Raw genomic sequence first — 21,761 nt, 5'->3', positions numbered from 1 at the left:
GTGTGATTCTGTGGCTCGTGACTTTCCTTAAAAGTAATTTCCTGGAGAAGACGGGGCTGCTAGGCTTGGCTTCCAATGGCCCTGGAAATGACAAAGCAGGAGCAATTACAAATGCAGCTGTTGTTAGCACACAATCATGTGAATATCTGTAAAGTAAATGGGAATGCATAAACAAACAGTTTAAAAAGCAGCTACACCGGGTGCAGATACGTTGTGCTCTTTACTTCAAATGTTGTGTTCTTCCTGGTCGATTTTCTTCCTGTTTTGTGTGTGTGCCTGTGTTGGTCAGGAACTTAATCCAGTTAAGTTCTCAAACTCACTTAAAGAGAAAGGTATTATGCAGGGTGGGGCAAAGGTACATTTACGGTGGTGAGTATGCAAAATAGAGTTTCTTCTTGTGTTGTTATTTATTCATTAGCGTATTGTTTTCCACATGATCAACTAGCAGGAGGCCTGCCTTCGCCCTCCCGAATTGTGATGGAGTTTTTAGACAGCTCCTCTGCGGAGTGGTGAGAGCAGGGAGGGGCGTTAACCTACTTCCTTCTCCAGACAGAATTCGTCTGCTGTGTTACTCTCGGAGGCAGGTAGACGCCTCTCTCCCCGTTCGGCACCCCAGGGAATGGCTGACGTCAGCTCAGCCCGGGGAGACAGCTGTCCTCCCGGCCCCTTGCTCACTGAGGGGCAAGGGAGCCCAGGCGACATGTGGTGTTGGCTTTCAGGGACCGTGAAAGGGAGACTTAAACATTGAGGTTCTGTGTTAAAACTGTAGTTTTTTCTTAATGGCTGATAAGTAAAAAAAAATTTTTTTCAGTGTTATTTAGTAAACCTCGACAAACCCTTTCCCCTTCAGCTCTTCCCCATGTGAAAGGAAAGGGTTTGTTGAGGAATTTTTTCCTTTGTTTCAGAAAAGGGCAACATGTGTCTGCCTTTGCCATATGGCACTATTTAACCTCTACTGCTTGGGCCGACTCGGCTCTGCGTTCTCCCTGATTTATCTCAGCGTTCGAGAATGTTCTTTGAAATTGCGCACCGCTCTGGGTGCGTCGGGAGCTGTGGGAGAGGCCGCTCCTGGCTCGGGCAGCTTGTTGCGCAGCTGATGCTCAAGGGTCGTGAGCCCAGGTCCCGTTTACCGCGCCCAAAGTAATTTTTGTGGGAAATCTTTGCCTTTATGTGTTGACGGATGGAGTTGATTCAGGCAAGCACAGGGCCCCACGCGAATGGTTAAAACCGCTGCCGGTGTGGACAGGCTGAGGCAGGGCTGGTGTGGAAGGACCTTTGCCTCCGACTCCAGTGCCTTTAACCGAGAGCTAAAAATTGGTTCCCCTGAAAGGTGTGCCTATTTTTATTTTTATTTTCGATGATTGGATGGATGAGTGAACAGATCCTATTTCATAATTTTTCATTTTCGCTGCTTCTTTAAATAATTTTTTATTTTTCAATTAAAGGTAACATGCAATATTATATTAGTTTCAGGTGTACAACCCAGTCTGAAAGACGGCTTAATTGTCTTTAATTTCATTCAAAGCAATTTTGTTAGATGGTATGGTGACAACTGTCATATCAGTGTGCATTTAAGAAAATCTTATCAAAATTGGTGAATTTTTGTGCAGCCATTTTAATATTGAAGAAGGAAGAAGATATGCAACATTTTTGGTGTATCATGCTTTATTGTTTCAAGAAAGGTGAAAATGCAACTGAAATGCAAAAGAAGATTTGTGCTGTGTGTGAGAAGGTGCTGGGATGATCGAACGTGTCAAAAGTGGTTTGTGAAGTTTTGTGCTGGAGATTTCTCGCTGGATGATGCTCCACGGTCAGGTAGACAAGTTGAAATTGATCACGATCAAATCAAGACACGAATTGAGAACCATCAGTGTTCTACTATGTGGGAGATAGCTGACATACTCAAAATACTCAAATCAATAAAGTTACAGGTGAAAATGAAAAATGTGTCTTTTATTTGACTGGAAAAAACTAAACAGACTTTTTGGCCGACCCAATAGAACTCACCATGTGCTCGTCCCACCGCATCCGGTGCCCCCGGCACCATGCACAGACGTGACGTCATTGCCGACGACACTCCCTGTGCTGTACGCCGCGGCCCAGTGACTCTTCTGTGACCGCGATCCTGCTTCACAGCCGGAGCGTCTGTGGTGAGGTGCTGGAATTACCTAGAGGCAGCTCTGTAATGTTTCCACCTAAGCGTTTGTTTTGTTTACACAGGCTGTACACGTTTGCGTGTTTGGGTTGACTGCCAGTGAGTTCACAAGGGGGGCGCCTGCAGCCACATCTCGGGAATGGATGAAGGTACCGTATCACAGAGGATTCGCCTCTGTTTTTAACATCCTGCGTGGCCGTGGCCTTGCGGCCGTGCCAGCGTGTCATCACTAGACCCCTGTCCCTGGTTGAATCCGTCTCGTCAGCTTCCATGACACTGTTTTTCCTGTCTTAGGGGAGGAAGCCGACACGCTTGTCCCCGTGACTGTGTGCACCCGCAGCGGGGCCACCGTGCACAGGAAGGTGGGCCTGCCAGCCGCTCGGGCAGTGGCAGCTGTGGGCAGCAACGCGCTCGGGCTGATGCATAATTTATGTTGACATTACCAGCAGCTCAGAGAGAACACTTTTATGCCATTTGAGAAAATATCATCATTCACAGTGTCAATCACACCCCCTCAGACTGAGCCTCACCCCGCCAAAGCCGTTGCGTCTTTAGTGTGACCGTTAGCGCAGTGACGATGGTTGGCCCCTTTGCAGCGCCAGGCCCCGTGGAGGTGCACAGCCCCCGCACTCACGCAGCTTCCTCCTTTCAAAAACGGCTTATTACTCTTGAAAATAAGATGCAAGGAAGAGGGTCTCACATCTGAACGTAGAGACTGTGACTGTTAGTGAATGGCAAATTTAAAGGTACTTGTCAGCGTGGGGACAGTTCTGTGGAGGCCTGGGATTAGAAGTGGGATTAAAATTGCCCTCTGTAAATTACCTTGGATGACCGAAAGGCAGAATCTGTTAATAGTTTTACAAGAAGATTGGCTTACCGGGTTATTCTCTAGGTTGATGGAAGATGACGACCTGCTTAGAACTTGAACTTTAGAAGGAAAGGGTGATTTTCCTAATAGCTACACAGTTTTCGGCGTCTGCGGGAATTGGCTAACACGAGGACTTGGCTGCAGGCAAACATGTCTGTGGCAGACAACCGTGTGTGTTGTGATGGGATCAGGAGCCACCGGGCCTCTCAGGCTGTCCGCACGGTGGGTCCACCCACTGCCCCTGGACGCCGTGGACCACCTCGGAATGTGCATTGGACCTCTCGGGCCTCGAAGGCAGGGGCTGGATGCGTCCAAGCTGTGGTTTCCTCCACTGCCCCTTCCAGGGCTGAGTTCATGGGGCTCTTCCTCCACAGTGTGGGTTTCCCTTGGTTAGGAGTGGTAGGTCGATTCTGTGGAGTGACCGTGAAGGAAAAAACACTGACTTTCACGGTTATTTACCTGTGTTTGTGACTTACTTTCTATCTGGGCTTCTTTCGGAAAGTTAATGTTGAGAGTTGTACATATGTTACAATGGGAGGGAACAGAGAGCTTTCTGGGCAAAGTCTGACGTTTTACGGGGAGTGAAGCGCAGAAGGACGTAGTGATGGGGTCAGGGGCAGGGCGGCGGACGGGCTCCAGGCCAGATTTCTTGACTCCCAGTTCACATCTGGCTGCACGCACAACATCAGGTGGGGAACAGGCCCCCCTCGAGTTGAGCTTGCCCAGAGTTGTCACGCTGCCCAGTGTAGACCCGGCCAGCAACCGGGGACTTGGGGGTCGGCTGCGTACCGTCCCCACACCTGTTCTGCTTCTGGTGCCGAGCTCGAGCTCCAGAGAGGAGGAGAGATGTTAACCAGGTTTTTGCGTTTCTCCACGGGGATGTCGTGTCAGTGTGAGCCCTGGACGGGGTCCTGTTCAGAGGGACAGTGGCGGCCAGAGCCGCGAATCGGGGTGCCCTAGTCTCCAGAGGCCCCGCAGCTGTACACATGGGTTTCCCGCTCGGCGTGGGGCCAGGACACAGGGTTTCTTGGGAAACCCAGTGGCAACACCCACACAAAAACACTTTTCACGAGGGTACGTATAGAGAGTAAATCTGACCAGCGTGGGAGAGAAAGTCCTGAAAGAAAAAATACCCAACCCTTCCGGGGAGAGGGATCAGAGAAGACGGGTGGTGGTGGGGACGATCCAGCTTCTCCTGGGCGCCCGTCCTGATCTGCGTGCAGCACCTGGGGACCAGAGCTGGGGGATCGGGCATCTGCAGGGGTCGGTTCTCCATGTGACAGAGCCCAACCTCGGGGCCCAGATAGGCTGAGGCTTGAGAAGGAGCTGCCAACAGCATCCTTGGTGCCGGCGGGCAGGACAGCCACCGAGGCGGAGCAGCTGGTCACCATGTGCTGCCCTCTCTCCTGTCCAGTGGTGGTTCAGACACGCCACACACAGCCACCCCGGATGGCCAGTTGTCATGTGGACTCTGGCCACCTTGACAGCGTGCGCGTGGGTCCCCATCCCCTCAGCTGGCTCCAGGGACCCGAGTGGGGCCAGGAGCACTGGGCGTTTTCTCACGGTGCCAGAGCCGCGTGGAAACGCCGCCTCCTTTTGCATTCTAGCCCGCGTTCTAGCTGTCCTCTGCGGAGGAAGAATTAGTGAGTTGAGACCCCAATTTTGAATGTGTTTTCCCTTTTCTGAAGAAGATAGTACTGAGAACTTTCTAAATTATTTCTCTGAAACGATATCCTAGGTAGTTTGCTGCCTTTCTGGAAACTTCTCAGACCCTTTGATGACCAGTGTACAGCAAGAGGTGCCCTGGTCGCTGTGCCGGGTACAAGGCTTCCTGGCTGTCGTCCTGTGTGACTGTGACGTGTCTGAGAGTTTTTGTGGGCTTCAGGCGCTGGTGGCTGACACCCTGTTATGTCCACGTGGGTCACAGCCATTGGCCTCTGTGCGCCTGTCCCATCCCATCAAGGGTGTGCGGTGCCCTTGGGGTCACACGTGAAATACACAGGAAAACAGACATGCCAGCCAAGCAGAAAACGGAACGGTGGTAGGCCACGACGAGGGGAAAATGCTTCGTGACCAGGTCATGACGTTCCCTCCGGAGGGTGAACTTGACCCACAATTCAGCATCTGGCTTTCTCCAGCTAAAGCAAGAAGGAGACGTGGCCGTTCATACGGCGAATAGCTGAGGAGGGCAAAACTCATCAGTTCTCCTGTGAAAGGAAAGCCTTTTTTAGCCGCAACCAAAAGGAAATTTTTTACATTGATGTCACACTGGCTGTTTCTGTGCATATTTCTACGCAGGCGAGTGCCTTGAACGGCGTTCTGAAGTCCAATGCCACTGCAGCCTATTCGAAGGCGGCAGCTCTGACATGAAGGACCAAGGGCACGCGAGGAAAATGCGAGGCATTGGGAGCTGTTTTGAATCTCCCGTGACCGTAGGACCCACGTTATTGGGTGTGACAGTTTCCCGTTAGAGTACAAGTTCAATTTTCTTACTGATGACTTACTACAGCCTGACAAGACCAGATACTAAGTGTTTTGGGCCCACCTCTCCATTGGCACGACCCAACCGTGGCTGGGAGTGTGGGGCCAGCCAAAGACGACACACCGGCCAATAGCCGTGCGTCACAGCGGCCCCAGACTTGGGTTTTGTGTACTTCTCGTGTCACAGAACGGCATTCTTCTGATTTTGATCCCGCCACTCGAGAACAGAAGAACCGTCTGTAGCGCACAAGCTGTGCAGAACAGGTGTCGGGCGGGGTTCGCGCCGGCGCCGGCCGCAGTTGGCTGACCCGCGGGCGCCGCGTTGCGGGGTGGAGCTGCAACGCACCTGTTGTTGCAGATGTTTCTAGTGACCACGTGAGAAGGGGTTAAAGAAGTGGGTGAAGTGATGTGGGTATGTTGCATTTAACCCGTGAGATCCGAGATGCTACGGGGTCCTGTGGAATGATACACAGATCGTTACTGAGATTTTTTTTTTACACTAAGTCTCTGAAATCTGGCGTGCATGTCACACTCACAGTCCATCCCCATTTGGACTTTGCCCTGTTGGCCCCCACAGGGGTGAGGCAGCTGTAGGGGTTGAGGTGGGGAAGCCCCTACCATAACCCATGGCCAGGAGCTAAGGGTGAGTCAGAAACCTCCACTCCGCAAGTTCACCTATTTTTAAACAAGGACGTTGAGGGAAGGTATGTTACTTGGGAGCCATCTCAGCCGAATCCTTGCTGTTAAAGGGAAAAGGTGTCTTTGACCACCCGGGGAAATGAGCCAGGAGTCCCTGGGGCCGTGTGGGGTGCTGGGCAGGAGGCGAGGGCTGGGCCTGCAGCGCATCTGCCCTTGAGTCCCAGGTGAGTTGACCGAGGGTGCTCCTGGGTCAGAGACCCACCACTCTGTCTAGGTGTCCCCACAGCAGACTCGCCTCTGAGACAGCAGCTAGTACCCGAGACGTGGTAACTCTGTCCCGGTTGTAGGGAGAGGGGAACCGAGCGGGGTCAGATGCAGCCTCCGTGTGGAATCCCCCTGCAAGCGTGTGGCTCTGGGCCTGGCACGCAGCCTGTGTCCTCCAGCCCTTCTTGTGCTGGTGGGGCGGGGGTGGGGGGGGGGGTGGGGGGGTGGGCGCCGTTGAGGCCTGGCCTGGCCCCAGGGCCAGTGACGGGTGCCCTGATGGCTCGGGAGGAACTCGCGGAGTGCAGTGCACAGCCCGAGGGTCTCGGAACACAGAGGGGAGGTTACAACGGTCTGAGTTCTCTCTCCGTCTCACCCAGTGACCACTTCACAACCAGCGTGAAGACCGTGTGAGCGATTCGGTCACTTCTCCTTGTTGTAAACATCGCCTGTTTATTTGAGGAGGGTGAGGAGTGTGATGTCATCGAATGAGGGGGAGGTACGTCGAGTTTGGCTCACCTCCAACTCTGCATGCCAAAAGCACACGTTCGGAACGGAGATGCCGGTCCCTCTGCCTGGGCGCCAGGTGCACCTGCTGCGAGAGCCGGGCGGGGCTGGCTTCCTGTCTGCACACAGGGTCAGAGTGGCGCAATACCAGCCATGTGCCCTCTCTGTCGCGGAACAGAAGACAGGAGGGAGGCGACGCCCCCCAGCTCCCCAGCCCCCCTCCCGAATTGTCACGGATCCCGTGCTGCTCCGGGTGCCAGAGATTTGAGACCTGGGGCGGCTTCATCAGGGGTCGGTTTGCTCCCGGCTCTGAGCAGAGCTCGGGAAGGGCTCGCTGTCAGGGTCTCCACTCAGCAGGGCGGCGTGGAAGGCAGAACTTCCCTCCTCACGGTGGTTCTGGGACAGACGTGTTTTATGGGGCCTTTTAAGTGGGTCCTTTGAGTATCATAATACTAATAACAACAAAAACGAAGATTTCTCTCCCTCAATGGGTATCGGCAATGGCTCAGAAAAGCTCTTCTTAGAGGAAGGGAAGTGAGTAATTTTGTCAGAGTAAACCCATCTCCTTCAGGAGGGCGCTGCTTTTGAGGAGCTGAGGCCCGAGTGTGTTCCTGCCCGCAGTATTTTCTGAGCATGGGCCTGCGTGTTCCCGGGCTCCCAGGAGTTACAGGGAGGCACACAGGTCCCCCCTGGAGCATGTAACAGGTCCTGCCTCGAGGACGGAGCAAGGGGCCGTTTTGTGGGTACCGGGTGGTGATGGGGTGGTCCAGGAGCCAGGCAGAGGGGATGGTTGCATCATGTAGAACTGCGAGGGAGTCGTGTTGGTGTATTTATTCAGTGTCTCAAGGTCGGCACGAAACGCTGCGAAGCTAGTCCTTCTCCCCGTGGGGCTCGAGACCGCCGATCTGTCTGGCGGTTCCCTTTTGTCCCGTTTTCAAGGTGAGACAGTTCAATTGCTTCCTCATTCCGGGCTGGCCCTGTTCTTGGCGACAGCGCCCTGGCTCACCTGGTCTTCCTGCCTGTAAATCAGGTGTTCAGCTCAGCAAGTTTATTGTTCTGACTGAGGGTCAAGCTCCATTTCTTCCCCTGCCAGTCACCGAGGCGCCCCTCTTGTGGTCGACGGGTGTGGAACCGGACTAGAATTCTGTTTACTCTCTTGCCTGCGGAGTCGCCGTATTAATGTTCAGAAGACTTACCAGGTTTTTATTGTTTAATAAGATCGGCCAGGGTTCAGGTGGAAAAACAAAGTCCAAACCAACATTGTTCAGCCGTGATAAAGAACACGGCTTATCCTCAAGTGTCCTCGGGCCAGCAAGACCGTGCCGTGGGTCCATGCCCTGGGCGTGTGCAGCCTGGGCCAGCGGATGTGTCTGCCTGAAGCAGGTGAGCTTCCTTGCAGGGATCCCAGTTAGTGTCTGACCTGAACGTCCCCGGGGAGTTTTGCAAATCCACACGTGTCTCAACGAGTTACATTTCCTAAGTTCAGGCCTTTGTCCTGAAAATTACTTAAGCCTCCATCGCTGGTCACCCCCCTCTTGACCGTCCGTCCATCTGGGGGGAGTCTGGAGCTTAGGCGGTTTCCACCCAGTCAAGTGAAGTTCATAGGCGTTCAGCTGCCCGCGGGTCTGCTGGTCGGCCGGCACTGGTATCAGGGCAAGTTCGAGTGTTGCGATGCAAACCACCCTCTCAGACCAACCGTGACTGGGCGCGGAGGTCTGTGGACACCGGACGTGGGACTGTAGGCTTCTGTCGAGTCCCTCAGGTCAGAATTTCAATCGTCTTCATCTGAAAGTCACTGTGCTTCACTCCCCTGAAGACCTGAAGACGTCTGGAGTTGGCACTAAGAATACGGGTCACGTCCTGTCCTTAAAATACAGGGGTGCTAGTGCTGCGATCCCGCCGCTCCTTCCCCCGACCCGGTGATGCCGACTGTGGTTCTTCCGTAGGATCCCTTTGCTGGCAGTGAGTTGAGCCAATGGTCGTTATTGCAGGGAATTGTGTGAAGCTACAAAATGTGATGATCAAACGGGAATTGAACACGGACAGCAGGTACCTGGCCTCTTGCACTGTCTTTCTCTTGCAGGAGGGAGTAGAGACGGAAGGAGCGCTTCACTTTTAAGACATACAGAGGTTTTCAAAAGTAAGTTTCGTAGAAATTTGCAAGAGGTCTGAATACGCCTGACTTCCCCCTTTGGTATCACAAAGGGGGCTTGGGGAGGGTGTGGCATCATCACAGTGGGGGACGCATTGCGTTCGCCCACACTTGTCTACAGCCAAACTGCGCGGAGCGCCCCTGCCCGAGCCGGAGGCTTTCTTCTCAGATAGTTGTGCGAAAGGCGTGGTTCATGGGCTTCAGTCTTTGTCACCTTCTCCGTCAGCGTCTTTACAGCCTCAAGAGGAAACTGCATCTGGGAACAGAAGAACGTGTTGGATGCTCCCCATCTCAGATGTGATTTTATTTTACAGAAGCGACTGTGGATTGAGTGCCTGCCATGTGCCAGTTGCTGTATCGGGCATTTAAATACATGAGCTTAACGGCTACTAAGATTTTCACAACTTCCCCTTCTTCGAAGGGACGTGCAGAGGGCACTTGCTTGCTCACACCCATCGGACAGGTTGTGGCTGTGAGCGGCCCCTAGGACTGGACGTCCCCCCAAGGAAGCTGCCCAGTATTTGTCCCGCGCTGTGGGGGGCTGTCCTGGTGTGCAGAGGAACTCTCCCATATGCAGTGTTGTGTCGTTGGGCATAGTTCTTCAGGAGAAACCTCAATGTTTGGGAGGAAGGGGCGCTTTAACTGGTGGGTCTTGCCAAATTCCCCAGCTTCAGGTATCGAAACGCCATCGCACAGCCAGCCCCCGCGACAGTGAGAGCGATGGCCGGTCCTCCTCCCCACGGGGCGCTGTGAGTCCCTTAAGTCTTGGCCAGCATGGTAGGGGAAACATCTCTAATGACTGTGTGCCAAAGACTTGAAGTAGCGTGGATCCCTTCGCAGGTTTCCCGGCCATTTTCTTTTCCTTGTGAATCGCCTGTTCGTTCCTTTGGTCAACTGTTGCTTTTTAAAAACATCTGTGTTATCAGATAACCGCCCTGTGCTCTGTGTTGCCTTTTGTTCACTGTGTTGTATCTTACATCGTGTGTAAGTTCTTTTTGCTCTGGAAACTTCCAAATAGCCTCTGTCTGAGCTGTTTCTCAAAAAGTGTCTGGATTTACGGGATGTTTTTGCATTTGAGTGGGTGGAGGCAGATATAAGCTCTTGTCATTTCTTACATGGTTATTGGTCTGGTTACTTTTTCTCTTGATTCCCAAGTAAATTTTGGACATTTATGTTTTAGTAGAAAATCAGTCGTTCATCCATATTATCCAATTCATTAACCCAGAATTTTGAAAAACGTAGTCTTTTAAATTTTCTTCTGTTGGTGGTCAGTAACCCTAATTCTTCCTAATGTGTGACTTTTTTCTTTGTTTAAAACAGATTTTATTTATTTCATTTGTTGGAGGGGAAGGGAGAGAGAAAGAAAGGGAGAAAAATATCTACCCATCGGTTGCTGCATATCCCCTTCCAGGGACCTGGCCGGCAACCCAGGCACGTGCCCTGACTGGGAATCGAACTGGCGACCTTTAGGTTCGAAGGCCGGCACCCAACCCACTGAGCCACACCAGCCAGGGCCTGCTTAATTTCATTAGGTCACCTAATCATTTTTCTCATCAGGTTATCAAAGAACCAATTGATTTTGTTTATTAGTTTTACTTTTCCCCCCATTAGTTACTTTTTAAAGTTGAAATGTGAGGGATTGAACCCTTTTCGTTAGTTGTTGAGCCAATTGTTTTGTTTACATCCACTGCCTCTGAGGGCTGGAGCTGTTTTGACACAGAGTTTCAGGAGAGGTTTCAGTTGCACTTTGCTTTCCTCTCCCCCGGGGAGCTCTTACAGAGAGTCTGACATTTTCCAAACGACTGAACTTTGGTTGGTGCCGTTTCTGGGTGTCAATTTTGGTGTCCCGGTCCCATACCGTGAGCCCCCGAGACCTGCGCCCTTTCTCGGTTTGCAGCCATGAGAGGCCACCTTTGGGGTCAGGGCAGAGGGGCTGCCCCTCTCTTGTCGCCTGGTTAGCAAAGTGCAAGTGTGGGGTTCGACACTCACACGTTTCGTAAACCTTCCTTTTCGATTTGAGTCCTGTACCGTTATGGTTGTCGTTTTGATCCGCCGGCTGTGGGGAGAGCTGTCATTTCTCCCAGGCCACGTCCTCTCTGGTGGTCTTCCCGTGTGCTCACTGGCGTGTTTGCTCTGGACCTTACTGTGTGGTGTTCCACTTAAAGTGGTAGGACAGTTAACCCTCTTTGTGGTTTCTCTTTTTTACCCTTAATAATGACACTGTGGCTTTTGTGCAATCTTAGTGCCTTTTTAAAACCGTGAATTAAACTTTTACTGATATTTTCCCTCTCATTATTGCTTTTGCTCTCATTTTTCTGGTATATTTTGTGCCCATGTCTCACTTTTCTGAGTTCCTTGGTTTTAGGTATCTCTGTAGAAAACACACACTGGATTGAGTTTTTTTTTTAATCTGATCACAGAATCTTTTTTAATAAAAAAATTTGTCCACTTACATTAATGCTAAAACATTTGTCTTCACTCCAAATTAAAAAAAACTTTTATCTTGTTTTATGCTTCTCCCTTTTCCCTTCATTTTCTGTTCATTGGTCTCTGAATTGTTTCCTCTCCTTTAATTCTTGAAATCAGAAGATATGTAGAAAGTCTAATGTTTTCAGTTCCACTAGTGGTTATATTTATAACTTTTGCTTAAACTGTGTTTCTCAATTTATCAGCTTCAGTAACTAAGTCGGTTTCCTCTTTGGGGAAGATGAAGAAATCGGTGCTCTCCTGTTGCCTTCTTCCTCTGTCTTCATCTCATCGCCTCTGGCTGCATCGCACAGCAACTCCTTTTTTGGATGTTTTGGTCTACTATGGTCTACTATTAATTTATTTTTAATTTTATCGTTTTGTTAATTTTTAGAGGGGAAGGAAAGGAGAAAGAGGAGAGAGACATCAATGTGTGGTTGCCTCTCACGCCCCCCACTGGGGACCTGGCCCCCAACCCAGGCATGTGCCCTTGACTGGGAATCGAACCAGCAACCCTTTGATTCGCAGGCCAGCACTCAAACCGCTGAGCCACACCGGCCAGGGCTACTGTTGTTAATTTAGTATTTTACGTTATGTGTATTTAATTTCAAGAAGCGCCATAATGACATGTTTAGCCCATGTGCAGACCGCGGGTGTCCGGATTTGCTTCTGCTACTTGGCTCCCTGGGTTCAGCGATCGCAGCCAGACTCTCGTTGTTGCCTTCCTGCCGAGGCCTGAGTGCCCTCGGGTGTGACCTGGGGACGCTTCCAGCGGGCTGGGTCATCGGTCAGGAACCCGTGCTGGCCGGTGGGGACGCTGGTCCTGCGCACAGTGAGCTCCCTGAACGGGAGGGGGGGCACCTGTGGGGGCCGAGTGAGGGTAGTGGTCCCAGCGTGCGTGCGTGTTTACGTGCATCTGCATTTGCGTGCTCACGTGTTTGCCGTGTGTGCACGTTTGTGCGTGCGGGCCCGTGCGCGCGCGCTCGCCACGTATGCACGTTTGTGCGTGCGGCCATGTACGCTCATGCGTGTGCATTTGTGTGCGCACGCGTTCGCCACGTATGCACGTTTGTGCGTGCGGCCATGTGCGCGCGCACGTTTGTGCTTGCGTGCGTGGGGAGCGGCAGGCGGGTGAGCGCAGCCCCGGTCCGACGTTTCCGAGGCCGTGTCGGGCAGAGGCTCGGGACTGTGGCTGTGGTGAGACGCGGGGCGGGGTGGGGCGTCCTCTCCGCGGTGCCCAGGGCCGAGGTCCCGGGACCCTCCGGGTCTGCTGTGCGGGCGCCCTGCGGGGGGCCCAGGGGAGGGTCGCGCCTTCCAGTGGACGAGTGATCGAGAGACCGGAGAGGTGACGCCCTGGACACGGTGAGAGGGGAGGGCTGAGGGTGGTGTCGGTCCGCGGAGGGGCTGCGGGCCGGGGGACGGGCCGAGGGCTGGGGGCAGGCGCGGGGTGGACGCGGAGCGTGCTGGGCCGCCGCAGGCACTTGCTTCCATTGTCGCCTGGGCCGTGCGGTCACCAGGGCTGGGCCGCGGCACGGGGTGGCTGCTGGGCGTGGGGATGTGCTGACATCACACGGTCCAGCGAGACCGCGGGCCCGTCCGCAGAGAGGCCTGACCGCCCTGCGTGGCGAGTTCCAGCCATGGCGGCCGCGGCCTCCGGGGCCCCGGAGACGCTTGGTGTGTGTGGCCCCCGGGCGGGTGGCCGAGGACGGGGACGATCCCTCGCGTCTGCCCGCACCGGTGTTCGGATCTCACGTGGGAACCGCCCGGGGCGAGGAGTCCGCGGGCCCAGCAGAGGCCCTGCCCCAGCCGGGGTGGGTGGGGGGAGGCCGGGTGGGGCAGGACGCGGCTCAGCCCGGCAGCGTCTGGGGGTCGGAGCGGCAGAGCCACGGAGCTCAGCGGGTGGGGGGTCTGCCGGGAACCCACCTGCGGCCTCCACGCTGCGGAAGCCGCGCTTCCAGGGTTCTCGTGCTCCTGCGTTTTTACCGTTTCCTGTGCCTGCGGCCCGCGGGTGGGCGGGAAACACGGACGTGTGTGTCTGCGGTGAGCGCAGACTAAGCCGCCGACAGGAGTGTTTGCGCTAATCGGCCTCCAGACACACGTGGGAGGAAGGAGGACCGTCCAGGAGGAGAAGGGCGTCCGGGAGGGAATTAGAAACCCGCCTCCTTGCACCCGGGGGGGCTCCTGTTCAGGGGCGCGTGGTGGTCGGATTCGGGAGGCCTCGTGGTCGCGCGGTGTTCGCGACAAAAACCCAGCGTCTTGGAGTTCTCCGGGGAAGTGGGGCGGCGCCGAGTGGGGTCCGCGTGGACCTGCGAGCCGGGAAAGCGCGGGTTTCCTTCTAGGGCCGGTCGAGAAAGGGCCCCGTTGGCCCTGCCGCTGTGCCCTTCAGCGCGGCCGCTCCAGCGGCGTGAACGTGGGGTCTGTGGCGGAGCCGGCCCGTGGGAGCAGGTTTGTGCTGGACAGAAAGTCACCCTTCCCGGACTGCGCGTGGGGACCTGTGACGACTTCTGCTCGCTCCGAGCGGAGGCGAACGTGGGGGCACCACGGGGGACGGTTTTCTGCGAGTGTCCGGCCCGGGAGCTCCCAGCAGAGGCCGCGCAGACTGGGGACGGGCCACTGGCTGCCCCGCCCCGGAAACATCTCTAACCAAGCAGGTGATGGTCTCCAGCGGCCCAGGGCAGTCTGACGCTCCGGGGGGTCGGGCTTTTCGTGGTGGGTTGATTCCCTAGTGAGGACTCGTGAAGTGTTCGTTCATACTTCGCGCTATCATCTTTAAGAGAGGGTGGCGTTAAGTGCCTGAAAGGATCATAAGCCTGTGAAGCCGAAGTAATTTTACTCTGAACTTTCTGCCGTGGTAGAACGGACAGCATAAACGTTGCCGTGGAGCAGTTTCTCCGTGGGCCAGTGGGTGCCTGCACTGGCTTTTGCTCCGACGGAATGCGAGTTGAGAGAGACCCAGGCTGCTGTCTGATGTCCCCAGTGCGGCTTCACCTTCCAGGAGATAAAAGTAGCGAGTGAGGCCTCTGTTCAATCCCAGCGTGAAACTTTATTTTTAAAAATATTAACGTTTCTGGTCAAGAGACTGAAGTTACCATAATCTCTTTTATCCAAAACGTGGATCTCCGCCCTTGGCCCAACCCAGCAATTTCACTTAATTCCTGGTCCATTGAGAGAAGTGGCTTTCCCCGCAGTGCAGTTGTGGAAACGGTGACGAGGACTTTGGTTCTTTCCCCCCAGAAGGGAAAATATGTCACCTGACATCGCGGTGCTTGCTGCTGTCTGCCCACGCTGTATAACACACATTCAAGACCTTTCCTACAGCTTATTTTTAGAACACCCACTAAATACAGAGATGTAACGAGTGTAGCTTTCTTAGTAATGTTAAAAAAAACAGGGCAGGAGGTCCTTAATAATAATACATTCGGGTGTAATCTGGGGCTGGTGACTTCCAGCCAGCCCTGCACTGCGGCTGCTAATTTTGTGTTTTGCTGGGAGAAGGAGCAAGCTGTCTTCCAGCCGGGGAAGCGCTGGCACGCTCTAATTCGACATGAGTTATCTGTATTCAGGCGTGCAGAGCTGAACGTGTGGAGGGCTCTCTACCTTCATTAAACCGAAAAAGGCCCTGGCGGGGGAGCCAGTCGGTTAGGGTGGCGTCCCCACGCGCCAAGGTTGTGGGTTCGATCCGCAGTCAGGGCACCTACAAGACGCAGCCAATGAATTCATCACTAAGTGGAACAACAAATTGTGGTCTCTCTCTGTCTTCCCTCCTCCCCCCACCTTCTTCTCTCTCTTTCTTCCTTCTTTTCTATCTCTAAAATCTACAAATGAGAAAAAAATGGACTTTTAAGTGCCTTTGAAAGTCTGGGACATCGAGGGCATGACCACACTGCAGACCTGGAAGCCCCTCCTGATGTGTTTTTTCCCCCATCAGTATCACACGTCTGTGGTTCAGAGACGGTCGGATGTGTGAAGGGGTGCAGAAACACTCTGGATACCCAGGACCCCCCCTTTCTTTGAGGGCTAAACTGCAGGACTAACGGGAGCTCTGCTCCGCCTCTGCGCCCACATGCACACCCTGCCCCCGCCCCGGAGTGAGCGCCTTTGCTGCGGAAACAGCCCCCGTGAGGTTTTTCTAGCCCAGATCAGCAGCAGGGAGGACGCTGCTGGTCTCCATCTCGGTGTCTGTCATTTCAGGTAGATGAAGGTTCCCTGGAAGTGGGAGGCAGGGTCGCTGTCTCCCGACAATCCTGTCTGCCAGAGTGAGCTCCGAGTGCCTTGTGTCCTGCTGTCCCCTGCGCCCCAGGGACCTCCTCCTCCTCCGGGGACACTGGGGGTCTGGGCACCGCGGGCCTGTGTGCAGGTGGGGCTCCAGGTTGCTGCTGGTGTCTTGGTGCCACACAGGCACGTGGGCCGAGGGCTCCGGGGAGACACCAGCCGTGGAGAGAAGCCTGGGTCCCTCACTCCATGATGACCTTGTGCTTGGACGTCGCTGCCTCGGAGGCTGTGCTGAGGGGCTTTCTGCGTGGGAACGGGTGCGCCTGGCCCAGGAGCATCCGGGGCTGTGCGGCCCCGCGTGGTCGCGTCTGCAAGGGCTGGAGCCAGCTTCTGCACGGACGGGGTGTGGACTCTGAGGGACTTGAGGCGTGTCGTCTTCAGCAAGGTCACAGTTCGAAGTAGCAGGACCTGGACAGGGGCCCTGGCTTCGTGCTCCCCACCAGAGCTCTCTCCTGAGTGCTCTGGTCACCTGGAGCCTCTGGGGGCCATGGGGCCCTTTCTGATGCTGAGGTGCTTGGCGGCTGGAGGGGCAGGAAGGTCTGGGCGTGATGTCCTTTTAGCCACATGCCTGTCAGTGATCTTGTCCGTCTGGGGTTCCAGAAGATGGGCGAGACCCACGGTGGTGGCAGATGACCACTTTCCAGAGCTTCTGTTTTCAGCTTCTCCTTGGGAAAGTGGAGTCTCTGTCCCCTGCCTGGTGTCTCCTCGTCTCCTGTTTGCTGTGGGATTCACAGGACCTGCTCTCTAGCTCCTTCAGGTCTTTTGCTGGGGATGGCACTCTGGTGGCTTCCAGTCCTTGTGAGTCCTGTGAATACTCACCCTGGTAGTGAGGGCCTTCTTCACGCCCGTCGTCTTTGTCCACTTGTCCCTGGCCCATATCCCAGGCTCTCTCCACAGTCTCCCCATCCCCCCTGCCCAGGAGCATGCTGCTGGCACCTTTTCCCCAGGTTTGGGGTTCACACCCCAGAAGTCACCTCTGCCCTGTGGCTCGTCAGTCCCTAGACCCGCCTCCTTTCTTCACTAGATCCCCCTGGGCACCTCCTGCAAATTGAGTTCTCCCTCAGTTTCGCATCACCCCGGGACGGACTGCTGATGGGTGCTTGTGGGGCACCCACGTCATCCTCATATACGAGGTTTGTGGGTCTAGTTTCACCGCTAGATGGTGTTTTGTTCACTGCCCTCCCTCCCACCTTCGTGGACTCCTGGCTCAGCCTGGGGCCAGTGTGGACCCCCGTGCTCGGCGTTGGAGTGGACGTGGCAGGAAGAGTGAGCCCTGCTGCCAAGGTGGGGGGACGGTCACGGGACCCCGACAGCCATGGGCCCTGGGGCTGGTACATGGAGGCAGCCACACCGGATGTGCGGTGTGCCTGGCGGAGCCTGTGTTTCAGCAGGACTCTCCTAGTAGCCAGCGATTAACGCCATAAATGAACTATATCATGGGCATTTGAATTAACATTCACTCCCCGAGGACCTCGGTAATTTCCAAGAGGCATGCGCAGCCGCAGGGACGGGAGGAGTCTGGGGAGACGTAGACGTTCGTCAGCGAACGCGTGCACGGGACACCTGGGCCAGCTTTTAATTTAAAGTTACGTGCTCTTTGCCCTTTGGCAGTTCCAGCTGGGGTGTGGTGAGCAGAAGAGAGGGTGGGCAGAAAGAGGGGTCTTGGTGGGTCCTCTTCCTCCTTCGGGGCCCATCGGGCTACAGCTTTGGGAGGGCGGCCACCGAGGCTCTGGCGTCGCACCGGGGGGTTGGTCTTTTTATTTGCGTCCATTTCTCCCTCTGCCCAGCTCCGCTTCCTTCATCATTTACTGCTGAGGACGTAGAAACGCACAGACGTCACGTGGGTGTCCCCTAGACGCTGTGCCTGAGGTTTCCTTGTCACACTGTTGGCCTCTGGAACCGCCCGCTCTCTCCCAGATGCAGGCCAGCACCTGTGGCCCCAGGGAGATGGACAATAGAGGGCTTTTCAGTTGAATTTACCAGGGTGACGGGGGGGGGGGGGGGGGAGGGGGGGGATGAAACCACACAGCTTTCCCGTGTACACGTGTGTAACCTCACCTGCATGCTGCATCGTGCTCGCTTGGCTCAGTCAAGTCTTGAAGGGATTAAGCAACGAGCAAGCGAACGGGCACACACAGATGCTGCCTGGTGATGGCCAGAGGGAGAGCAGGTCCGGGGAGGCGAGAGGGGGCAGGGTTGGGGGTGATGGTGGCAAACAGAGGTTTTTGAAGGCTCCTCTTGCTCCGTGGGAGTTCCGGTGAGTGCAGAGTGGCTGCCCAGGAGTGCAGTCTGCCATGGCTTTCTTCCCTGGCCTGTGGGGGGCCGGACACAGGACGCTGTCCCGGAGCCCGCACGGCTCGTCCCGGCCCGGGAAAAACTAAGAGAAGTGTGTGCCTCGTGTGAGAAGCCCAGACGTGGAAGCACTGAAGCAAGTTGTCCAGCAGCTGGTGCACCACGAATGCAGGACCCTGGGCCATGGGAGGCGTCCGTGGGGCCTGTCCTCAAGGTCACCCAGCGATAAGGCAGGGCAGACGCCCCACTGAGCACACCCCAGAAACCGCGTCTGACCATGACCTTCTAAGGCCGGTTCCCCGAGTCACTCCGGGCGCTCAGACCTCGCACCCTTGCGCCCCTGCCCAGCCTCCCAAGGGCGCGAGGCGGCCTAGCTCAGGTCTGAAGGATACCTGACTGGAAAACTACTGAAAGTGGGAAAATAAAGGGCAACTTCTCAACCGCCCAGCGAGTGAAGCGGCCAGACGTGGGGCACAGGACAGGCTGGTACCCCTGTCATCTGCACAGAGGTTGGGGCTTAGCCGCCTGGTCCCAGGGCCCTGGCACTTCCCCGCAATCCTCCCAGATGCCCAGCCTCTGGCTGGAGACTCTGCGAGTGCCAGGGGTTGGGGACACTCATTTCCTGTGAGCTATGGGGTCCGGCTCCTGAGCCTGGCGGTGAAGACGCTCCGTCGTACGGAAGGGACTACTTCCACGCGGTCTCAGCTCAGTGGGCTCCTACCTCTCTCCTCGTTTTGAAAAAAAGGTGTAACTTAGGGTTGAGTTAACCCTTCGCGCACTGCTTAGGGCTCAGGCGGCTGCAGTATTTGACTTTGGGCTTTGAAAGATGTTTGCAAGTGTCACTTCTGCAGCTCGCTGTGACGTCTGTGCAGGATCCTTCCACGGGGCTGAGTGGTGAGGGGGCACCGCGCTCTGGGTCAGCGTGGTGGCACAGTCTGACCCCTGGCCCTGGGGTGCCCTGTGAGGTCAGACACGCGGGGCGGGTGTGCAGGTGCTGCAGACCGGTCTGCGGTCCAGAGGCTTTTCCTGGCATTTGTGGGGACCGGCTCGGGGCGGGCGTGTCGGAGGGGCAGGTTGTTACTGGCAGTGTGTCGGAGCTGAGGCGGTCAGGGAGCCATGTGGGTGGCCTCAGGGCTGGCTCTGTCTGAGTGTGGCCGGCACTCAGGTGGGACAAGAAGCCGCTGCAGGCTCGAACTTGGCTCCTCGCTGCCCTTGGGGAGCTTGTATTGGTGCTGAAAACATCGCTGTAGCCCCAGGAAGCCTTTGTCCATTGCTTCCGCTCACTTTTTCTTTGAAGAAAAGCAATTAGCCAACTTTTCTTAAAATGTGACTACTTTAATGGGAGAACTTGCTCATTTCAGACTCAGGGGGCCGGTGGAGTTCATAGTTTCTGGCCCTGACAGCCGCAGCTTTACCGTGGGGGGGCACCCCCAGGGGCCGCACCTGGAGGGTCTTGTTATTCATTTACGTGTCCCCCAGAAACTCAGGTCAGGTTCCCAGCGAAAGGCTTCCTGTTGAGTGTTGCAGACCTGGGGCTGAAGCGTGGAAGCTGAAACAATTTTTCCCTTGGTCACGTGGTGTTGGATGGTAACAGAAAAGTAACTAAACAAGAACAGCTCGTTGTGAAGCCTCCTGTTCCGCCTTTTCCTGGCCTCACAGGATGGTAGAAGAACCTTCCCTGGAGACGGCTGTGTCAGCAGGTCTGAGCCCGGGGCTGCGGATCGTTATCTGGGCAGGCCGGGGGGAAGGGCGTCAGTTTGCCTACGAGTGAAACTGGTGCTGCCCACCCTGGGGAGCGGGGTGCCCGGGTCACGCACCTCCTGGTGTTCCCATCCTCCCGAGTGTAGGGTGTGTCCGTTTGTGTGGGCAGGGGAAAGGTTTTGGTGTTCGGTGGGCGGGTCTCCCAGGAGCAGGGTCTGTCGTCTGTCTGCGCCCCATGCAGCTGGGACTTGCGTGAACTCGCAGGCCAGGCTGTTCCTGTGTTTGTGCCGCAGGGGGCGCTCTGGGAGCTTCCGTGTTGGGCGTGCAGCTCCTTATAAGGAGGGTGGTGTGTCTTCCTCCTGCCCCAGGCGTTTGGGCATTCTCATTTGACAAAAGCTGTGACGTGGTTTGATGTGAATCTGTAGGAAGGAGTCCCAGAGTTGCCCCTGGGCTGGGCTGGCATCATGGGCATGGGGCCTGGGTGGCAGGCTCCCCCAGGCAGCCGGGAAAGCCCTGTGGGACAGAAACTCCTTAAAACGAGTGTAGCTGCCCAAAGGGAGACGGAACATCTGATACTAACACTGGGCTCTAGGGCCAGAGGAGCCAGGGACGGAGCCGCCGGCCGGGGGGAGGTTAGCAGTCGTCTGTGGGTGTGGGTGCCGGGTCAGCCCGCCAGTGACTTGCCGTGTTAAATAGGGCGACGTGGGGTTTCTCACTCGAAGTGTGGCCTGGTGCTGGTGACCGCTGTCCCCTTATAGACAGAGCCTCCGCCTGGTTCTGTGGTCATTGCGCACCGTCCCTGGTGAGTCAAGTTCCGTTGGCTATAGAATTGCTTCCTGCACCTCTCTTCCTTCGAGAAGAACACGGGATAAGTGGTCACTGGTGAACAAGGCAACAGGAATGCCACATGGGCTTGGTGGCCCAGGGCATGTGTCCCTTCCTGAAGACAAGAGCAAAGGGGCCCACTGTGTTTCCTGAGCTACTGGGCTTGCTCGGAAAGTCGGAAGAATGGGGTCCATGGGATCATGCCCCAGTTTGTGCCCCAGCTGGTGACAAAAACCTGGCTGGTGTTTGCCCCTTGCCAGCTGCCCGAAACCTACCTCGTGTTTTGTGGGTGTGGGTTTTGGCTCTTGGAGGGTGATGGTGCCCCCAAGCCCGCCCCGTGTGGCTGACCGCCTCACTCAGGTCGCACGTGTGGCCCGGTGTGATTGCGGGTTTAGAGTGCAGACCTTTCCCTGGGAGGTTGCAGCTCGTCTGGTGACATTTGAGCCGAAGTTCAGTGTCCTTCCCTATCTGGGCGAGGAGTGCCATTTGCTGCTGGGGGTCACGTTCAAGTTCACAGCCGGTGTGACTGGGCAGCACTGACCCGCAGTTGCAGGTGGGGCTCAGTCCTTGTCTGACATCGGTGGCTGGGGACAGAGGAGACTTGGAGGTGGTTGCATTTTCGGGGCCTGGTGGCCACGCGCCAGTTCCTGTGGCTCAGCAGCGGCGTTTCACACTTTGACTTTGTGGATGGCCAGCGCGTTCTAAGTGGTTCGTGGGTACAAAGCGGTGTGGTAGCATTAACAAGGCCCCAGAAGGACTTCCTCCCCTGGAGACGTTGGGCTGCCCGTTGCCCCAGGGCTCTGCCTGAGCAGTCGAGGGGATGGAGCCGCGTGAGCTGGGCCCGGAGGGGAGAGCCGAGTCCCGCTGGCGTCCTGCGGAGTGATGGATCCCGTCTCTCAGGACGGACTGGGCTTCGTGGCCCCTCAGACTGAGGGACCGTAGCAGGGCTGTGAAGGACAGCTGTCCTGGCCTCTGTCACCAGTCCTGCCTGTCAGGCCTGCAGTAGCAGCTCGTTCGGGCAAGGGAGTGGGAAGCACGCTTCAGAACCTCTGTGTTTTGTTTCCCAGTACCTGGTGGGTTCAGAGGGCATGCCGCCCCCCCGTTGGGCTGTTTTCTCCCCGCAGGCGTCTGTGCTCACAAGG

At 55.8% G+C, this 21,761-nt stretch overlaps 1 protein-coding gene across 5 annotated transcripts in view; it reads left to right on the top strand.

Annotated features, from left to right (window-relative positions):
* ZNF516 (zinc finger protein 516) overlaps positions 1 to 21,761 on the top strand; it is an 82,849-nt gene that overhangs the window by 7,947 nt on the left and 53,141 nt on the right. Inside the window, exon 1 of one of the 5 annotated variants that reach the window (XM_045187690.3) lies at positions 2,221 to 2,304. The exons of 3 other annotated variants lie outside the window; for them this stretch is intronic. The gene's annotated coding sequence lies outside the window, so the exon portion shown is untranslated. Of the gene's footprint in view, positions 1 to 2,220; positions 2,305 to 6,775; positions 9,052 to 21,761 lie in introns of those variants that run through there. One more of the 5 variants, XM_024580346.4, reaches the window with a different exon arrangement.

The sequence above is a fragment of the Desmodus rotundus genome, chromosome 10 (assembly GCF_022682495.2).
Source record: "Desmodus rotundus isolate HL8 chromosome 10, HLdesRot8A.1, whole genome shotgun sequence".
Taxonomy (NCBI): Eukaryota; Metazoa; Chordata; class Mammalia; order Chiroptera; family Phyllostomidae; genus Desmodus; species Desmodus rotundus.
The sequence above is the reverse complement of the archived record's forward strand: the minus strand, read 5'-3'. Positions and strand labels throughout refer to the sequence as shown.